The following is a 9,445-nucleotide window of genomic DNA, read 5'->3' on the forward strand; positions in this document are numbered from 1 at the left end:
TTGGAAATTTAAGATGGATTAAGGTTTTCCAGCTATAGACCTGGGAATACCTCCAGCCTAATACAAATTAGAATCCTTATCAGCAAAATACAAATTTGAACTCCCTTCCCACCCAAATGCACAATAAACTCTGTCCAGCAAATCTCATTTGCAAATAAGAAAAAAAACATTATAGCCTAACCAGCTTTATCTATCTAGTACTCACTATTGACATATAAAGAGCGGTATCAGGGAGAGGAGAGAACCTGCGTGCACGTGTCTGGTCCGCTTGAGCCCCCCAAGAGAAACACAAGCCAAAAACTAACAGCACACACAACTTCCCTCCCTCAAGATTTGAAAGTATCCTGTCTCCTGATTGGTTCTCTGGTCAGGTGACAGCCAGGCTTACTGAACTTGTTAACCCCTTACAGTCAAAAGAGATATAAAGTACTTTTGTTCTATTAACTCCTTCTATCTGTTTATGACAAGAAGCTTCATGGAATCATAAGAGCTGCAAGTAGAAGAAAGAGGGTCCTCATCTGTGGTGTACCCATTTCTCTCCACCTCAACCTCTCCTCCTTCAACAACATCTCAAGTTAAGCAACTGGCAGGTGTCAATGTTCTGCAGATGGACATCTATACATATCTGGCTCCCAGGCATTCCATGCTGTCTCTGCCAGCTACCCAGCCAGAAAACAGATTTCTTTTTTTGAAAGAGAGAGAGAGAAAGAAAAAAAAAAAGAATGGTGGGTGGCTGATGTTCTACAGTCAGTTTCAGATGAAGAGAGTTGTCCAATGACACTAATTCTTTACAACAGGCCCATTGCTAGAGCTAGATCCAGAGCCATAACACTTACTTTGACCCCAAATTGGAGTCATGCACCTTATGTTTCCATTGTCTTTTCCCCCTCTAGGCTTTAGGGTACTAGGCTGAAACTGAGGTGGAAGTAGTTATGTAACCTTTACATTCTTGTTTTCTCTGTATCACAGAATTTGGCTGTAATCGTCAAATTAAAATGACCCTGGGTCATAAAGTTCAGATCTGGACATGAACATCCCCAGAATTTGGGGTATGATCAGATTTCAAGGTTTGAGAGGGGGTTGGTCTCTACTCTCTACATATATGAAAGAAAAATACATACCTTTTGTAGATAAAACTTCCATCTAGGAACATTTTGAACATTTCACTACACCAAGCCCAACCCACCTCAGCAGCCCCGAGACTTCAATTTGACACAAATTATCCCCCCCAGCCATGAAATGGCACTGCCAAGCTTACTGGCAGTGCAACTCGGCAATTGCAGAATTTATCCTCAACAATGTCACCTGTAATGCAGAAGGGAAACTCACAGGTAAGACTGGCCACTGCAACTCCTCTAAGATTCACTCTGCACTGACTCAGCAAGCAGTTTGCTGTGTTGAATAAGAGGAACAAATATTTGCCATAACTAGTTACGGGTGCTGTGCTGTGCTGCAGTGGCCCAATCCTGTGAAGTGCTGAGCACCCACAGATCTCCTGGGCTTTAGCAGGCACTGAAGGTTTTCACCATCTTACAGGATGAGGCTTTAAAAGAGTAGTACAGTGCTATCCATCAGCTTGAACAGAACCACCAGGAAAACTGAACAGCACACCGGCGGTCTCTCTCTCTACCACCTACAGCAGTTAAAAGCAGAGATGGGCTAAACTGTTTGGCATAAGACCCCTTTGAACCAGTTCTCATTTTTGACCCAAAACTTTTTTGCCTTTTTAAATGTCCCCAATGATACTGGATTTTGTAACCTTTGCACATTAAGGTTTCCAAAAAGATACCACAGTAAAGTGCCAAAATACTACTGGAAAAACTGCTCTTCTATGTCTACCCTGGCCTGACAAGTTCAGAAGAAAGCCTGTTCTCAGGAGATTTCCATCCAATTTTGCCAACTTTAGAGTCGAAAAAGGCCCAAAACAACAAAGCTGAAATATGAACACAGGTAAGTCCTGGGCTTTTTGTATCCAGGGCTGCAGTTTGACCTAGAAAAACAATAGACTCCATCCATTAAACCTGTATCTGAATTCAAAGCCAAATATCAAATGATTGGTGCATATTAACGCCGGGGTTTTGGTCTGACCCATTATTTATTCAGAGCCAGATCATATCCAATTTGGAGATATTCAGATCAAGCATTTCAGTTCAGGCCCATCTGTAGAGCTGTCCATCCAATGATATCAATATTTCACAACCGGGTCATTGCTAGAGCAACAGCCATAGCCAATTAGTGTCCTTCCCCAGTCTGAACACCTCTGAAGTTTGGGTCAAACAATTCAAACAGATATCCAAAAAACGGATGTTCATCCGAAACCAACTTTGAACCATTTGCAATTCAGCAACCCTGAAGTCTAAAGATCAGCAAAGCTCCTGGGGGAAAATCTTCCTCTTCCTTTTTTCCCCCCTTCCTAGAAAAGTATCCAGCTGCTACACTTTCACTATCTATTGCAATGCATTTACTCATAGCAAAGTTAATTTTGGAAGGAAGTGGAGTGGGGAGGGGAGACAAGAAGTGGATGTAACAGCCATCCTGTAGTTCAATAAAAGATTCCAAACATTCTTGATCCCTTTACCTATAGATCAAATTAGCTACTGCTAAGAAAGGAGGTTTACCGTATATGTAACATGAAAGCACCAGTCTGACTCCAGGCACATGTGCACACCCCATTTCTGACAAACATAAAGATCCCCACACACTTCGCTATTAATGGGGAGCTAATGCCTCGCAAATCTCATTTGGTTTCCTGGTGTATGTGTTTTTTTTAAACTCAGGGTAATTAAATTCAAGAATTTAATATTCATGGATCATTGTAGTGTGATCATTGTTTGTTGATTTTCAACTTATTCAACAAACCCTGCTCCCTCAAAGTTCATCAGTCATTGAATGGCTATATTATATATTATTCAGGACAGATGAAGGAAAATCCTCATGCAATTCCCCGTCAAGAAATGATATATATTCTGCACTCTTTAAATATATTGTCCACATGTATCTTGTATAGTACAATCAGAAAGAAAATGTATCAGAACTGTAAAATATATATGATATATCTCCATTGGAGCCAAATGTTCATTGCTTTCCATTTAGATACATATATTCTTTTTAAAAGTGTTATATATTTAAAGCCATACAAAAATATCATTAATAGATTCAAAGGCCAGTTCTGACAGGGCAATGCTGGTTAAGTAGGCTGGCTTCCAGCATAACACAGACCAGAGAATTTCATTTAGTAATTCCTGCCTCAAACCTGTAACTACTGGTTTTGCTCAAGTACATATATATTTTTAGAAAGACATCCAGACTTGATTTAAAGACTTTAAGGTTATGTCCACACTGCAACGTAAACTAAGAGTTAGTAGAATTCAAGTTAGCAGATCTTGGGTTTGTTAATATAGGGCTTGAGCATCTACACTTATTCCAGGTTAGGAATTGTTGAACCCTGAGTCCAGTGTCTACACTGTATTATGCGAGCCTAAGTCCAGCCACCCATACCCCAGACTTCTTAGCGCCCTCCCAAAATGTGGCCGTTGTTCATGGTGCAGTGTGGAAAAACTTGACTGTCCATAAAACTTGACTGTCCAGAGAACAATGAAAGTTGGCCAGTGGCATTGTAGGATACTTTTGGTGGACTTCCAGAGCATGAATCAAGTGGGGCTGTGTCTACTCTGCAAAGCAATAGGGCTTGAACCCAGTTGGACTCAGACCCTACACCCCTGTGAGGTCCTGGGATGCTGGATCTGAGTCCTGGGTTAATGCGATGTGTGTAGATGGAAGGGGGAGTTCAGACTTAAGCCTGAGTTCAAACCTTGGGCTTACATTGCAGTGTAGACATCCTCCAAGTGACGACCACATCACCTGGTAAGTTGTTCCAAAGTGTGACTACCCTTACTGTAAAAAAAAGAAAAAAGTTTGGTCCATGCATTCAGTGCACTTCAGAAATATACCAGTATAGACTGAGAAGACACCCTATGCTTACCAATGGAAATATATCCTTAAATTATGAGGCAAACATGGATTTTTGATACAGTTATTAAAAACAGCATTTTTCCATGCTTGTTTGCAATTTAATATTGTTCACTGCCCTGGACAGCCTATTCAAGGCCTGTAAACATTATCTAATGTGCTTTTCAAAATCACTGTGGAACAAACTCCCACAAATGCTAAGGACCATAATAAATCTCACCATCTTCTACTCCAACTGCAAGGTGCACTTCTCAATCTACCTTTTCTGATATATAAATAAAGAGCAGAGGGTAAATTTAAAAAAAAAACTATCATAATAAAACACTATTCTGCACACACAATTTCTCCCCCAAGGAAAGGATGAGAGAAAGAATGAATTACACAGGACAGATGCTAATTAGGTGGCTTAATGCCAGAAGCAGCTCAGATACCAGGGCGATGAGAATGGTATAAGAACATATAGTGCAGTGGTTCCCAAACTTGTTCCACCGCTTGTGCAGGGAAAGCCCCTGGCGGGCCGGGCTGATTTGTGTACCTGCTGCATCTGCAGGTCCGGCCAATCGTGGCTTCCACTGGCCGCGGTTCACTGCTTCAGGCCAACGGGAGCTGCTGAAAGTGGCAGCCAGTACGTCCCTCTGCCCACACCACTTCCAGCAGCTCCCATTTGCCTGAAACAGCGAACCGTGGCCACTGGAAGCCGCAATCGGCCGGACCTGCGGATGCGGCAGGTACACAAACCGGCTCGCCAGGGGTTTTCCCTGCACAAGCGGAGGAACAAGTTTGGGAACCACTGATATAGAGAATAGAAAGATGATTGTTGAACTTTGGGAAGTGCGGATTTGGATACCTGTTGGTAGTTGCAGCATGCATGAAAGTCTCTCCAATGGCCTGTATTCACATTAAGCACATATACTGCTGCAGAACAAAGCAGGGCATCTCTGTCATTACTCTTTATGGTGGATGGGTATCCTCCTAAGGGGAAATGCATTAACTGATGTGGTCCAACAAAACAAGCTACCTGAAAAAATAAAATCTCCCATGTCACATGAGCTACCTTCAGCCTTTCAGGAAGACAAATAAATAATTCAGCCCATGCAAACTAAACCATGGCTTGTTGCTTGAAGTGTAGAACCTGGGTCCTTCTGAGCTTCCTGCAGCTTATCCCTCTCTGCCCTTTTAAAAGTTTGCTTAAAGTCAAAACAGAGACTCAGGCCTTGTTAGGAGGTCAGCTGCCCCATTTTAGCTTGACACAAAGGAAGACGCTCCTAATGTCCTTCAGTCTTGACACCCAATTTGCAGCACCAATCACCTCTGTTAATCCATCCTGGACAGGCAGTATCTCCTGCCACAATACACTATACCTGCTTCTAGAATTACATTACCATAACACCATTGATGTTGCAGGTGATTTTCAATGTTCGTATCTGTCTCTTCAAAGGAACCTCTGCACTGTTATCAGGATAGTAAATACATTATCGAATTTTTAACAGGGAGGGTAATTAACCACTAGAAAACTTACCTAGGGATGTAGGGGATGTTTCATCACTTGCAAGCTTCAGACCAAGACTGGATGCTTTTCTAGAAGATAGGCTGTCACTCAAACAGAAATTATGGGCTAGATACAGAAATTATTACGTGAGGGTTTTCGGCTTGTGTTACCGAGGAGGTCAAAATAGATCATCACCGAGCTCCCTTCTGGTCTTAAAATCTATCCACGTCGTATGCTATCAAGGCTTCCCAATATATCCCAGGAATCAGAGAAGCTGAAGATTATCCAAGTGATCTGGGGTCAGATTACTGCAGTTAAATCTTGATTTCTCTTTTTAACTTTCCCATGTCAATCAATGCGACATTAATAGTGGAGACCACACACACAAGACCAGCTGTCTTGGCCAAAACCTAACGTGCCATAAAGGCTCCAAGAGAGAGAGTCAAGCAGATGATGCTGAAAATGTAAGCAGGGTAAAACTCACAGATCCCCAAACCCATTATCCACAAAGAGTGACATAAAAGTTTTAGAGCAGTTCTGCAATAATCAGTTCAGTGGTCAACAAACAACATTATAAGTCAGCACAAGAGCAAACTACAGCTAATGGAGGATGAGTACTGGGGAATCATGTCTGAATGAGCATTGACTGTTGAAAGAAGTTTGATTTCCATCCAAGATCCTAGCAGAGCTGTATAGGCAGTAAAACATCCACTGCAGCTAAGTACCTGCTGATGGGCATAATTAGACACATTTCACTGAGATCCACTCTCCTCATGTTGCCTTTACAAATGCCGTGCTGGCTCTCTCATCTTAGTAACTCTACTCTCTCTGTTTGGTGGTACCTTTGGCAGGGTTCCCAAAAGTGGGAAATAACTTGGAAAATTGTTAACAAAACATAAAAACACAGTTTTCTCACTCTCACAACTGCCATGGCGACCTCTCTGCATGTGTGCAGAATCTGATTGTTTCCATTCTGCTACTAGAAAATCCTGACAGATTTACAAATGTCTTTTTTGACTTTGTGGGAACCTGGGTGTCTGATTTACCCTTTTGCCTTGTTTATTTTGGGAATAAGTCAGTTTCTTTCTAACAATTTTCATCTTCCCAGAGCCCTGTGCAACTCTTTGGACCACGCTGTGAAATACTGCCTTTCTGAAAAGTGTTTGGGCATCACTGGATTGATACTAGCAGTGTACCAGCTGTAAGGAAATTCATGCTTCACTATATGCCCAGCCAGAATCAAATATAATGGAAAAACTCATTCATATGCCATTTGAGTCGTTCCCTCCCCTGTTGAGGATACAAAGTCATGGGTGACAGCATGCATTGCTCTGCATCCTCAGTAATGTCAGGAATGGGAGGGGCTACTGGTGCTAGTCCTGGAAAGATGCGACCAGGCTGATCATTGCCCCCATCTCCTGCCAGATATCTTAGGCAGTTGGGATGACAGCTCAGCCCTGACCATTCATGAGTCAAGACCATTGATCCATGCACCTTCAAACCTCGGGATTTAAAAAAAAACCTGGATCCGACGTCGCAGTCCAAAGTCATCTCCAGTGCTAGGAGGGTGCAGCCACTTCGGGGTTATAAATAGTGCAGGGAATATTGCATCCAAACAAAATCTGTTTGTGGTAGCATCATAAGAAGTCAGAAAAAAATTTTAATATTGGATTTATGTTTTTAAGCACGTTCTTTGGAACTTAAACGACTTGACAAAGTTCCTCTTAAAAAGATGCAATGTTTGTCTTTATTTCTCCATTCAGCTGTGCACGGTATTAACAATCTGCTAAATTATTTATACAACATAATGGTTAAGCACTTGGAGAGCCTGATAGAACTGTGTGTGTTCTGACCTTTTAGGACAAATTCAGAGATTGGGTAGCAAGTACCTTCTTCACCCTCTCACTTGTGTATGACCATGTTGACTCCCTCTAAACTCACACTCTTACCTCCATCATGATCATCACTTTGGAATTTGGGCCACTAAGACCACTAAGTCCAATGTTGAAATCTAATATCAGAGGGTAGCCGTGTTAGTCTGGATCTGTAAAAGCAGCAAAGAATCCTGTGGCACCTTATAGACTAACAGACGTTTTGGAGCATGAGTTTTCGTGGGTGAATACTCACTTCATCAGATGCATGTAGTGGAAATTTCCAGGGGCAGGTATATATATGCAAGCAAGCTTGAGATAATGAGGTTAGTTCAATCAGGGAGGATGAGGCCCTGTTCTAGCAGTTGAGGTGTGAAAACCCAAAGATGAGGAGAAACTGGTTCTGTAATTGGCAAGCCATTCACAGTCTTTTTTTAATCCTGAGTGATGGTATCAATTTGCAGATGACATGAAGCTCAGCAGTTTCTCTTGAAGTCGGTCCTGAAGTTTTTTTGCTGCAGGATGGCCACCTAAGGTCTGATATAGTGTGGTCAGGGAGGTTGAAGTGTTCTCCGACAGGTTTTTTGTATATTGGCGTTCCTAATATCTGATTTGTGCCCATTTATCCTTTTCCGTAGAGACTGTCCAGTTTGGCCGATGATACATAGCAAGAGGGCATTGCTGGCATATGATGGCGTAATTACATTGGTGGAACGTGCAGGTGAATGAAACGGTGATGTTGTAGCTGATCTGGTTAGGTCCTGTGATGGTATCGCTGGTGTAGATATGTGGGCAGGTTGGCATCGAGTTTTGTTGCATGGATTGGTTTGAGCTAGAGTACCTATGGTGCGGTGTGCAGTTACTGGTGATAATATGTTTCAGGTTGGCAGGTTGGGCAGGTTGTCTGTGGGCGAGGACTGACCTGCCACCCAAGGCCTGTGAAAGTGTGGGGTCTTGTCCAGGATGGGTTGTAGATCCCTGATGATTGCGTTGGAGGGTTTAGCTGGGGTTATATTGATGGCCAGTGGATCCTGTTTTTTCTTTCTTGGGTTTGTCTTGCAGTAGGAGGCTTCTGGGTACACGTCTGGCTCTATTGATCTGTTTTCCTTATTTCCTCATGTGGGTATTTAGTTTTTGAGAATGTTTGGTGGAGATTTTGTAGGTGTTGGTCTCTGTCTGAGGGGTTAGAGCAGATGCGGTTGTACCCTCAGTGCTTGGCTGTAGACAATGGATCATGTGATGTGCCCGGGATGGAAGCTGGAGGCATGAAGGTAGGCATAGCGGTCGGTAGGTTTTCGATATAGGGTGGTGTTAATGTGACCATCACTTATTTGCACGTGGTGTCTAGGAAGTGGACTTCCCGTGTAGATTGGTCCAGGCTGAGGTTGATGGTGGAGTGGAAGCTGTTGAAATTGTGGTGGAATTTTCCAGAGTCTCCTTCCCAGGGGTCCAGATGATGAAGATGTCATCAATGTAGCATAGGTAGAGAAGGGGTGTGAGTGGACGAGAGCTGAGGAAGCGTTGTTCCAGGTCGCCATAAGAATATTGGCATATTGTGGGGCCATGGCGGTGCCCATAGCGTGCCACTGATCTGGAGATATATATTGTCATCAAATTTGAAATAGTTGTGTGTGAGGATTAAAGGCACAGAGCTCAGCAGCCAGTTGTGCTGTGGCATCATCAGGGATACTGTTCCTGACAGCTTGTATTCCATCTGTGTGTGGGATGTTTGTGTAGAGAGCCTCTACATCCATGGTGGCTAGGATGGTGTTTTCTGGGAGGTGACCAATGCATTGTAGTTTCCTCAGGAAATCAGTGGTGTCACAGAGATAGCTGGGAGTGCTGGTGGCATAGGGTCTGAGTAGAGAGTCCACATATCCAGACAGTCCTTCAGTGAGAGTGCCAATGCCCGAACCATTCACAAAGACTGTGAATGGCTTGCCAACTACAGAACCAGTTTCTCCTCTCTTGGTTTTCACACCTCAACTGCTAGAACAGGGCCTCATCCTCCCTGATTGAACTAACTTCATTATCTCAAGCTTGCTTGCATATATATACCTGCCCCTGGAAATTTCCACTACATGCATCTGACGAAGTGGGTATTCACCCACGAAAG

Source organism: Chelonoidis abingdonii, chromosome 17 (assembly GCF_003597395.2).
Source record: "Chelonoidis abingdonii isolate Lonesome George chromosome 17, CheloAbing_2.0, whole genome shotgun sequence".
NCBI lineage: Eukaryota > Metazoa > Chordata > Testudines > Testudinidae > Chelonoidis > Chelonoidis abingdonii.